The sequence below is a fragment of the Nelumbo lutea genome, chromosome 1 (genome assembly GCF_056320005.1).
Source record: "Nelumbo lutea isolate HS-2025 chromosome 1, American lotus-T2T, whole genome shotgun sequence".
Lineage (NCBI taxonomy): Eukaryota > Viridiplantae > Streptophyta > Magnoliopsida > Proteales > Nelumbonaceae > Nelumbo > Nelumbo lutea.
This window is the reverse complement of record NC_142684.1, coordinates 42,960,008-42,972,285: the sequence shown is the minus strand read 5'-3', so window position 1 is coordinate 42,972,285 and position 12,278 is coordinate 42,960,008. Positions and strand designations below refer to the sequence as shown.

General features: G+C 37.3%; 1 pseudogene; it reads left to right on the top strand.

Moving 5' to 3' along the window:
* The first annotated feature begins 3,204 nt into the window (after window positions 1–3,204).
* LOC148874423 (immune-associated nucleotide-binding protein 9 pseudogene) lies at window positions 3,205–12,278 on the top strand (annotated as a pseudogene).

The window sequence follows — 12,278 nt, the reverse complement described above, 5'->3', positions numbered from 1 at the left end:
TGCACATATGTAGCTTATACACCTCAAGAAAGAGGGGTCCATATCTACTGAATAGTGTCGTCCGACTACTCATACAAATAGCGCAAGAAGAAAGAGGCCAAGGGCAGCTGGTGGCCGTTAGCAGCAAGGATGGTGATAGGAATCAAAGTCGAGTGCAAACCGTAATCAGGGGGCCAGGGAAGAAAAAGCGAGAGACCACATATAGTATATAAGTACCCTGAACCATTATGTCCCTACTACCATGGGACTCGAACCAGTACTCAAGCCACCTCTCCAGTGGCATCTTCCCCCAAGCAGTATATCAATCTACTTGCACTTTGTATGTGGCAACCTCTCTGAGAAGCTGATCACAGAGCTCCCTCAGGTCTATTGGGACGGACTCAATGTGCTGCAAATGTTGTACAAAGAGGATTCCTTCGACGGGCAACGCCAGTAACACGGCTACATCCTCGACAATAATGGTGAACTCACCAAATGACCCAACAAAAGTGTGAGTGCGGCAGCACCAATGATCCAGAAGGTGCTTGGCGTACTTAACCCCCTCCCTCCCAGTAAGATTCGTGTAACAGTCCACGAACCTAAGGAGTCCAGCATCCTGTAACATACGGCAATACATAGGGTTCTCTAAAATGTATTGTGTTAATTATTAGGAGACTTTGAAGCATCCGTCCCAGACTCTTGACACTTATAAGATACAAATACCTCATGGTGATCACACAAGCACATCAACTCTGTAGTAGGGTGACATCGAAAGCCCCCTCCCTCACTGTGGGACACAGGCATTGGAGGCCAAAACCCCCTCCCACCATCAGCAGGAGTGGCCGACTCCCTCTCAGACAACATTTCTATCATATCCGCTTTCCTAACAAAATTAGGGAAGGGACATTCAGTCCTCTTCTCTAATTTCTTCCCCATCTCCTCCTCTCTCTTCTTCTCTTCAATGACATGAAGCCATGAATGAAAAACGGAACAGGAACGGAGAAATCGTCGCTAGTCGGGCATGGGAACTGCACCAGCACAGAAAGCAACAGAAACCAAGAATGCAAAGTAGAAATCAATGAAGCCGCACCTCTCTGTTAAATGCGCTTCCCCACGTCTGCAGAATGTCAAACGGCATCGAAGAAGATTAGCGAATGTCAGTACAAGACACAAAAGGATGCTTAGTAATTTATATAAACACCCTCCAAAAGGAACGATGCATTAATTCAAATATAGCGCCACATCAACAACCGTCATCTTCAAAACACAGCAGGCAACAAAATGTCGTTGCACGGATAGTCAGGCCACATTAATTATGGCTTAGTTAACGAAGAAATCACTAATCATGATTTCCATGTGGGCACCCCCACATGGCCAACTAATCTTCATTGAGAACATAACACGCTAGTAATTCAATCACCCATCATCGATCGAACAGTCTGCCACACCATCACATAGGGGGGCTTCGCCCTTGTTGAGGCAGTACCAATAGAACCATCCACCAATCCATTTCTCACCGATAATTGTCAGGGGGGCTTGCCACTCCAACAAATACCCCTCCACAAATAACCAGGGGAGTCAAAATCAACAAACTGAACATAACTGCTCAAGCAGAAAGGAGGCTGTCAAAAGTAGCATTTTCTAGTGTCTTTTGTTGATTTTCTTCCAGTCAACAGTCATGGGGGCTGCAACACACAAACAGAGCACAACATTGACCGTCGATAGGAAGTAAATCAACAAAATACAGGGGGCTAAACCACAGAATACAAGAAATCCCCATCACAAACAAGAGACATGCCCCACCTATACAAAATCACAAAAATAGGGCAAATTTCTAGACCCAGCACACGAAAACCAACTCACCCCAAGATCCCAAAACAAATAAAAAAGCAAAGTGCTTATCAATAAGCTCCCAGTTACCGATAAACAGGAGTGCTAATGTAGGTATATAGTGTTCACACAGTCCATAAGAGAACATTAAACACCGAATTGATACCATGAGGCTGCATGTGAAAAGCCAATTGCCAACTTCCCGGTTGCGATGAACTTGCAATGCACCGCAAATCTGTGATGGACCCACATTATGCATCACAGAACCACGATATACCCACGGTTCATCACACGCCCCCTACAAGCCCATTCATGGCCCAAGCTAAGAGAAACCTGTGTTGAGCCCACAGCGAGGCCCGTGCATGCTCAGACCCGCGATAAACCCACAGCCCATTAAAAGATGTGGCAGAATGCCACGTAGGGCTAACAAGACATCAATTGCTAGGCGGTGATGTCACAAGTGCCACGTCAATTAAGTAGGGCACACAAGAAGCGGTAGCACACATGAGTAAGGAGGGTTCCCAAGTGAAAGTAAGGCCAATCCTTAGGAGGATCCCCACAAGACACATGGCGAAGCCCCAGTTGTGCGCCCAATGATTGACAGCAAACGCAATATTCCCTTTCCTAATAGAAGATGAGCATCTTTATCTCCTACCTTTTAGGACCTTGGAATCTTCCCCATACATAGAGACCCTCCTCGTATTGAAAACTCACTCAGCACTCGAGCACCCTTTGCCTTGGACTCCTTACTCTACTTAGCATTCTAGCCCGAAAACCAATCTCCCCACATCTCGGTCTTTCTCTGCCTTTCTAAGAGACAATCCCCCAACCAAGCCTTACCCTACCTACAGTGAGTTAACGCCAGGTACTAAATCATCGCAAAATGAAAGTTTGGGTACTAGATTGTCGCATTTTAAAGTTCAGGTACTAAATTGGCACTTAGCCTAAAGTACAGAGTACCTATTGAGAATTTTCCCTAATAGTTGACAATGCATCAATAAAGGTACTAAATCATCCTTTGTTTGGGGAATTTCTTCATGTTTGTTGTCTAGCTCATATTTTCAATATCATTGTGCAAGATGTTTGAAAGTCATAGGATATGTGCTTCAAAAAATTTGAGATTTTGTCAAGTATGTTAGTTCATCACAACAAAGAGATCACTTAAACTAGCATTTTGTCATTTTGAGCAGGTGGATCATGACTACAAAGTAAATACATCTAATGAGGAGTGGGAAATGGCATTATTATTAAAAAATGAAAAATTATTTTTATGATGCCATCAATAACTTTTTGGGGTTTAAATATCTAACTCCAAATATTTATTTTCAAAATATTTGTGAAATTCATTTGAAATTGTTTTCATGGGTAAAAAATGACCATGTTGAAATTAGAATGATGGCAAAGGAAATGAAGGCAAAGTTTGACAAGTGTTGGTATGGGTGTATTTTGATCTTAGTTATTGCATTAGCTCTTGATCCATGGTTTAAGATGCTCCTAGTGAGGTTTTATTACACTAAGATTTATGGTAGTAATTCTTCTTTCTACATTATTAATGTTCATTTGCATTAGTTCTTGATCCACGGTTTAAGATGATATCAAGCATGAGGTCTTACTACACTAAGATTTATGGTAGATCTCTTTTTTTGCATATGAAATCGATGACATGGATTTGCTCATGAGGTGTGTTAATCCCCCAATTATTGGAAAAAAAAATGGTTTCAATAATGATTTATCTTTTAATGGTAATGAAATTAGAGGAAGTAAATATTTATTCACAACTTTTGATAGTTGGAGCACCAATGAATGCCTTAGTAATCATTTATATCAATATTTGGATGAACCACTCTTCCCTAGAAATTCATATTTCAGTATATAAATTGTGCAGAGTTAATAGTCCAAAGTATCCCACAGACTCTATGATAGCAAATGATGTATTGATGACCTCAGGTTTTACTATTGCAACAAAGTTAGCATTCTCTACAAATGGTAGAGTATTGATTCAAGACATAGTTTCTTTCTTCCCAATATTGTTGAAGTCTTGATATGTAGACATGATTCATTGTTAGATTAGGATATTATTAATTAAGTAAAGAAATATTGTTTATTTGATAGAATACACTTAATTTTCCTTTCAATATTTATTTGTATTAGAAAATATATTTCTCTTGAAAATATGGCTTGATGGAGAGAGTTTTGATCATCAAGAAATGGTAAGAAGGGTTAACACAAACTAATTGCTTTTTTCTTTAATCATAATCATATGAATGTTAGTATTTTTATTATTATTTTTTCTTGTAGGAATAGGAGGTTGGACTAAAAGATTGAAAATCATAGGATTGCACCTTAATTTATTTTGGAGTCTTGGGCTTGGTGATTGGTGGGATAGGAGTTGTTTAAGTATCGAATTTTTTGAGAAGTCTTGAACTTGTGGGGATTTTATATCTTTTTTTCTTTCGACTTGGACTAGTGGAGTTGTTGATTAAAACTTGAAAAACATAATGATTTTGATGGTTTAATAGGTTGTAGGTTTATGTTTAATGGTTTAATGGATGTTTGAGAATTTGTTAAAATTTCAATTCTTGAGGATTTAATGGATTCTAAATCATTTAGGGGTTTTATGAATGATTTAATGGATTAATGGATGTTTAAGGATTCATTGGAATTTCAATTCTTGAAGTATGTAGGTTTACCTAGTTTTTTTTTTCCATTAGCCTCAAGATTGCTATTTATTTTGCATTTAGCAAGGTTAAAATGAAATTATTATTATTACAAGAACATTATTTCATATGCATGTTTTGTAATTGTAACATAAATTTTATATGTAGGTTTGCTTATAGAGGTTTGCTTATTTATTGTCCATTTTACCAGTTAAATTTACATTTATTATGGTATCTATTCCCATTGCTTACTTTATATTCTAGTATATTTACAAGTTGGTTGATATTTAGTAAAATAGATCAAATCCAGTTGCTAATAGCCCTTAGCTCCAATTAGATTGATGTACACATACAATTCTATATGAATAAGTACATTCTTGCTTTATGTTCAAATTGGTGTGTTGCTCTAAATTACTCCTTAAACTGAACAGTTATGAGACTTGTGTTAGTTTAAAATGTTTTTAGCCATTGGATAGATTTGGGGAGTCTATCTTGACAAGGTTAACACTAATGTGTTGTCAAATTGGTCGAGCAGCTTGTCTTAGACCCCAAGCATAGTAAATGAGTATTTGGAAGAAACACTGAACCTTGACCTTAGAACATTAAAATGATGATTGAATATTGCTTTGAAATCTACAAATTATCCAATGGTCCAACCTAACGATATTGTATAATTACATGCTTAAAGGGCAAATCATTCTACGGACTAGTAACAAATTATTGGCATTCCTGTCAAATTGCCTCTTTGAGTTTCAAATGTAGTAGTCTCATGTATATTTGCCTTCGTGATGCCTAGGTAGGTCCACTCCTCGCAGTATATAATGTTTCTCCCATCTTGTCAAATATAGAAAAGAAGGAAAAAAAGAAATGGTTGAAGCAAAAAGAGAACCGAATGTATTGGGTATTCTAATAAATATATAGCTAAATGATATTGCTCAAGGGTAAATTAGTAAATATCATCTTTTAAATGGAAAATTGAATAATAGTACCTTGTACTTTGGGCCTAGTCTCACTTTGGTCCCCGAACTTCCAAAATGTGCCAATTTAGTACCTATCGTTAACCACTTGTTAAGCGGCATGTGAAATGATGAAAATGCTCTTTAGCTATCATCTAATTTTCTTTATCAACCATCCAAATGTTGACAAAAAATGAAAATAATATTTCATGTTTATTAAGTCATCAATGTTTCTTGTACTTTGGATATAACATGTTCTTAAACTAGAGCAACGATGAAAGTAGGTTATCACAAATGCTATTGAAAGTCTCTGAAAGTACAAGAAGCAATCTTGTTTCGTCTATAGAAGTAGGTTATTACAAGAGCTATACTGTTCTGGACATCCTGAACGACAAGACTAACACCACTCTTAATGCAAATTCTAAGAAGACCCAACAAGTTATCCATTAATGACCGTGAAGTAGCAAGAGGATGTGAACTATGAACTGGTGAATCCTTCCATCTCACGACTCATTCTCTTTATTTATCTCACAAAATCATTTGTTTCATCTATTCACCACCACTTACGAGTTCAAATAACCTCAATTATTAATCCAAGGAAATGCCCCATTTTAGGTCTCTGTTTTGAATCATTTTCTCAATTCTCCTGTTGTGGAAGCATTTTGTTTGGACATTTGTTGGTCTTCCTTTTTTTTCCTCGAGACTACATTTAATGAATTTTTTGGAGACTTTGTACTTGTGAAATGTAGAGGACTATATCAAAAGATGGACAAGTTCTGAAAGTTATTAACACGTCTAGAACTCTTTTTTTTTTCAATCGGATTAAACTTTGTTGGAAAAGAGATTGTGAAGGGTATGATGTCAGGGGCTGGTCTAGGTTTAGTAAAATAGATAAAATGATAGTAGCAAGTTTGTGGGTGTGTCCAATATAGAGCATGATACCCTAGAAGATAACTTTATATTAAAAAATGTAAAAGGACCAAATTGTCCTTAGAGTACAAGAGAGGATAGTTTACAAGAAAATAAAATACAACAAGCAACAAGATGTAAATTATACAAAAAACCCCCTTGGCTCATTCTCTTTATCTCTACACCCCCCTCAAATGATGCCTAGGAATCAACATCAATTTGTCCATAAGGAAAAAGTGTCATGCCCACATCATAGTTTTCATCAAGGGATCCGCAAGTTGGAGCCCAGAGGACATGTGGGGAAGAGAAGTGGTACCAACTTGAAGAAGATCGCGAATAAAGTGGCAATTAACTTTAATGTGCTTTGTGCGTTCATGGAAAATAGGATTGGAGGCAATCTTGATGGCACTAACATTATCTGAAAAGAGGGGAATTGAGGGCAATGGCTCATGTAGTATATAATGTAGTAGAAGCCTAAGCCATATAATTTCACTGCATATGGAAGACATGGATCTATATTAATCTTTAGTAGAAGATTTTGAGATTGTAGATTGTTTCTTACACTTTCAGACAATGAGAGAATTACCAAGAAAAACACCCAATTCTGTAGTATATCGTCTAGTGTCTAGACAACCAGTCCAATTAGCATTGGCATAGGCAATAAGGCTAGTGGATGAGGAGGAAGAGAAATATAAGCCATGAGATAGGGTTCCCCTCAAATACCTAATAATTTGATGAATTGCGGACATGTGGGGTTTGCTGTAGAGATGAGACAAACAGACTCACTATATGGATTGCATATGATATGTTCGGTCAAGTCATCGTGAGAAATATTAGGTTGTCCACCAATTGTCGGTATAGAGTAAGATCCTCAAGAGGAGAAACTTCATCCTTGCTTAATTACAAATTAACCTCCAAGGGAGTATCAATAGTATTGGAGTTACTGAGATTAGCCAATTTGATAAGATCCATTGCATACTTGCTGGTTAATGAAATAGCCATGGGAACTATGACTAACCTAAAGTCCCAAGAAGTAGGTTAAGGGGCCCAAATCCTTCATCTTAATGGAGTCACTAAATAGTCTTTTCAAATCAGTGATTCCCTCTACATCATTCCTTGTAATAATTACATCATCAACATATAGGAGGAGAAGAGTCACACCCTAATTCTGATGCAAAGTGAAAGGAGAGTGATCAGAAGAGCTTTGAACAAATCATGCATTAGTGATCATAGATCTGAATCTCTCAAACCAGGCTTTGGGTGCTTGTTTCAAGCCATACAGAAACTTCTTGAGACAATAGGCAAGTTGAGGATCAATGCCATATCTAGGGGAGGTTTCATGTAAACTGCTTCCTTAAATTCTCCATGAAGAAAAGCACTTTTCACATCTAACTGATGAATTGTCCAGTCTTTAATTGTAAAGATGGCTAAGAGAGGATTCTAACTAGTCATTTTTGCCATAGAGGCAAATGTCTCCTCATAGTCTATCCCATATTCCTGTTTATAGCCTTGTGCAACAAGTCTAGCCTTGTAACTATCTAAGCTTCCATCTAACTTTAACTTTACAAAGTAAAACCCAATGACTTTTAATGAGAGATGCTTCAGGAGGAGCCTGGACTAATTCCTAGGTGTCATTTTCAAGAAGATCTTATATTTCAGAGTCCATGGCACCTTTCCAATGTGGGATTGCTACAACTTGTTAATAATTCTTGGGAATGTCTATGGGGGATAAGACAACAGAAAATGAAGTATGGTCTGGGGAGTAACCATAGCAATTAGGAGGGCAAATAATTTTAGAAGAGCAGCACAATGTGGATGCAGTGGGTTCAGGTGGTGGGTTAGAAGAACTTATAGAGATGAATGGTGTAACTGGATTTGCATCTGATGTTGGGAAAGAGGAGGGGGGATAGAAGTTGATGTAGACTTTTGTATTCTGAAGTAGGTCTGAAGTTGCTGCGCAGGTGATGTTGGGGCATTTGGAGTATCTGTGGAATCAAAGTTGTGCAACAAAGAGATGGAATGAGCAGAAAATTTAACAATATGCTCAAAGAAAGAAATGTACTCAAGAAAGATAACATTATGGGAGATCCTGATACGACGAGCTTCGGGATCATAACACAGGAATCCCTTGTGGTCAAGGTTGTCCCCAACAAAAGCACATAGTGTTGCCTGTGTAGTCAACTTGGTGCATTCATGGGATGGAGGATGAACAAAACAAATGCAACAAAAAACTTTGAGTGAAGATAAGTTAGGAGGTTTGTGAAACAAGGACTGGAGGTATTATTCAAAATAGAAGAGGGAAGAAGATTTATTAGATACACTATAGTGTTGTGTTGACCACCTCCACCCAAAACTAATAGGGAACATAGGAGTCTTGCAAAAGGGTTTGAAGTACACTCAAGATGTGTTTATTCTTTCTTTCTACTACTCCGTTTTGTTGTGGAGTACCGGGGTAAGATCTTTGGGATTGGATTCATTGTTATTTCAAATAAGCCTGAAAATCCCCATCAAAATACTCTCACCCTAAATTAGATCATAGGATACATATTTTTTCTTTGAATTGGATGGCAACATAGGCTTGGAAAAGTTTAAATTTATGATCAACTTCAGATTTCTTGCGAAGGAAATAAATCCAAGTAAAAAAAGTGCAATCATCAATGAAAGTAACAAAATATTTGAATCCCAATTTAGAAGAAACTAGAGACGACCAAACATCACTATGTATCAAATAAAAAGGTATCGTTGCATGCTTAAAAATAGAAGGAAAGGGTAAAATATGACTTTTGCTTAAACAACAAGTAATGCAAGATTTATTAGCATTCTTAAAATAAACAGTGACATTAGATAAACTACAACAAGCAAACAAATAATCAAGTATTCAAGTTTCTTAGTAAAAAGGATGACCAAGGCATCTATGCCACAAGTTCCAGTCATTATTACAATTAAAAGGTTCAAAACTAGATGCAGTAGAAAGTAAACATGAAGGAGAAACTGAATCAACTTTCTTCTTTTCAAACTCTAAAGCAAACAATCAACTCAATCTACACCCCTTTCCCTTTACCTCCTTAGTTTGTTGGTCCTATATCAAACAACCATTAGAGGAAAATAAAACTGTATTACCATCTTCCATAAGTTAGCCAATAGAAATCAAATTAGTTGTTAATTTGGGCACGAATAAGGTCTTGGGTAGGTGAAAGTAAGATGATTTAGAAGTAGACAAGTGTAGATCATCACAACTAAGTATATATAGTTTTTCACCATTTGTAGTGATAATGTGTCTATTAGAAAGATCGGGTTTAGGAGACTGACCAATGGATGCCCTCACCATGTGATTTGAAGCTTCAGAGTCTATAATCCAAAGGTGATTTGATGAGGGACATAAGGTAGACAACTTAGCGGACAGGCCAATAGCTAAGAAAATGGAAGAGATAGTTGAGGATATGAGGTGCCGAAGTTGATCTTCAGAAATACTACTAGAAGAGTTATTCTATGAAGTTACTGATGTAATGGTAGATGAGGCATCTGAATTCTCCACGGTTGTCTGATAGGCTTTGTAAGACCCTTTCTTTTGATTAGATCCATCTCCCTTTGGTGGCCGAGTTGGACATTCTATAGTGATACGTCCTTGTTGTTTGCAATGGGTGCATGTGTTCTTCTTCTTAGTATTAAATTCGGGAGAAATCCTTCTTTCCTTTTGATTTGATTGCCAAGAAAACAACATCAATATTGAAGTCTTTCCTCTCATCAAGAGTGGTCTGTGTAGCAAGTCTGGTTTCAGCTCTCAGAATTTCCCCAAGAATGGTATCTAGATCAGAAAGTGTTCCTCGACTCATGATATTAGACCTGGCAATTTCAAACTCAGGTCTAAGATGCATTAAGAAATGCATAACCTTCCTTCTATCAAAGCGTTCCTTCATATACCTCACACATCAGTCCGATGAATCCTTTCCCATGTGTACTAACTCATATTCTGTCCAGAGGTTAATAAACCCTGCATAGTATTCTTGGACCTTCTCTCTCCCTGATAATATGAGAAGATATCGATCTCTAGTTGGTACTCCCTAGAGGTGTTTGATTGCTAATATACCTTCTCAAGATATTCATACATCTCATAATTTGTTCTATAACTTCGCATAGGAATGGCAATGTCAACCTCAATAGATCCGAGGATACAAGATGTAATATTTGCATTGCCAATTTTCCACTGATTTAAGGCCTTAACATCTGAGTCATCAGGTTTATTTATAGTCCCATCTAAGTAGCCCCAAAGGCCATTTTTCCTCAACATGAAATTGGAAGTTAAACTTTCACAAGGCATAGTTCAGTCCATTGAACTTAACAAGGAGGACATCTACTCTTTCCGAAGCCATAATCAAACAGAAAAATACAAATTTCCAAGACTGATATTAGAAACTGAAGAAGAGATGATAATAGAGAGCTACCTTTCGGTCAGATGCCCGGAAAAGGAAACTATCATAATATGCTGAACCAAGAGAAGGATAAAACCCTTCTTAAACCAAACCGATTTCAACCTGGCTGAAGAGGATCACAAGAACTCCTTTGGGCAACACTAGATCTAGGGTTTCAAGTAGATCTAATATCTCTAAGTGCAGATTGAAGAGAATATATGAACTGATGGCGCAAGCTTTCATATTTCAGATCTATCAAGGTTTGATCGAAACAACCTTGAGAGAGAAAAAGCTAGGGCACAAAAGGGTTCCCAAGTATTGTTAGGAAGACCCCTAAATGCCAAAGAAAACAAGAGACAAAGAGGTAAGCTCAATAGTTCAGATCGTAACCTGCTCTGATACCATGTTAAAGGTTTGTCCAGGTTCAGTAAAATAGAGGAGAAAAAGACAATAACAAGTTTATGGGTGTGTCCAATGTGGAGCACAACACCTTGGAAGAGAACTTTATATTAAAAAAAGGTAAAATGACCAAATTGTCCTTAGGATACAAGAGATGATAGTTTATAAGAAGAAAATAAAATACAACAAGCAACATGATGTAAATTACAGAAATAGCCCTCTTGGCTAATTCTCTATCTCTACATATGAACCTAGTGAATGATGGGATCCATGCAACTCTTGTGGTTTTCGTTGTAAAGACCCATTTTTCAAAGGAAGAGGAAGCTACAATTTAGAGCTTGCAAACATTTTTTGGGGAGAAAATTAGTGATTACATGGTAGTCGTGTTTATTGGTGGGGATGATCTAGAAGATAATGATGAGACATATTGCAAGATTATTTGGGCCTTGAGTGCCCTAAACCTTTAAAGGAAATTATTTGTCTGGACTCTTTGATTTTTCAACTGGATCAAGCTTTGTTCGAAAAGAGATTGTGAAGTGTATGAACCTAGTGAAGGATGGGATCCATACAGTTCTTATGGTTTTCTTTGTTAGGACCCGTTTTTCAAAGGAAGAGGAAGCTACGATTCAAAGCCTGTAGAAATTTTTTTGGGAGAAAATTAGTGATTACATGGTAGTCATTTTTACTAGTGGGGATGACCTAGAAGATAACGATGAGACATTGCAAGATTATTTAGGCTATGAGTGCCCTAACCCTTTAAAGGAAATTCTTTGCTTGTGCAAAAATTGTATAGTGCTTTGTGATAACAAAACTAAGGATGAAAGGAAATAGGCTGAGTAAGTCCATCAACTACTATCCCTTGTGGACATGGTTATGGTAGAGAATGGTGGACAACCATACTTTGATGGATTTTTGGTTGAGTAAGCAAGGAGATATGAAATTACGTAAAAAACAAGAAGAATCAAATTTATTGGTCATATGAGGATCAACTCAAAAGAATAACAGAGATGGTTGAGTTGAAGCTTAGGGAGACAACTTAGAGGCTTGAAAAATAATTAGAGGAAGAGCAAGTTGCACGATTGAAGGTAAAACAAATTGCACAAGCTGCACAATTAAAATAAAGTGATGAAATTCGTTAG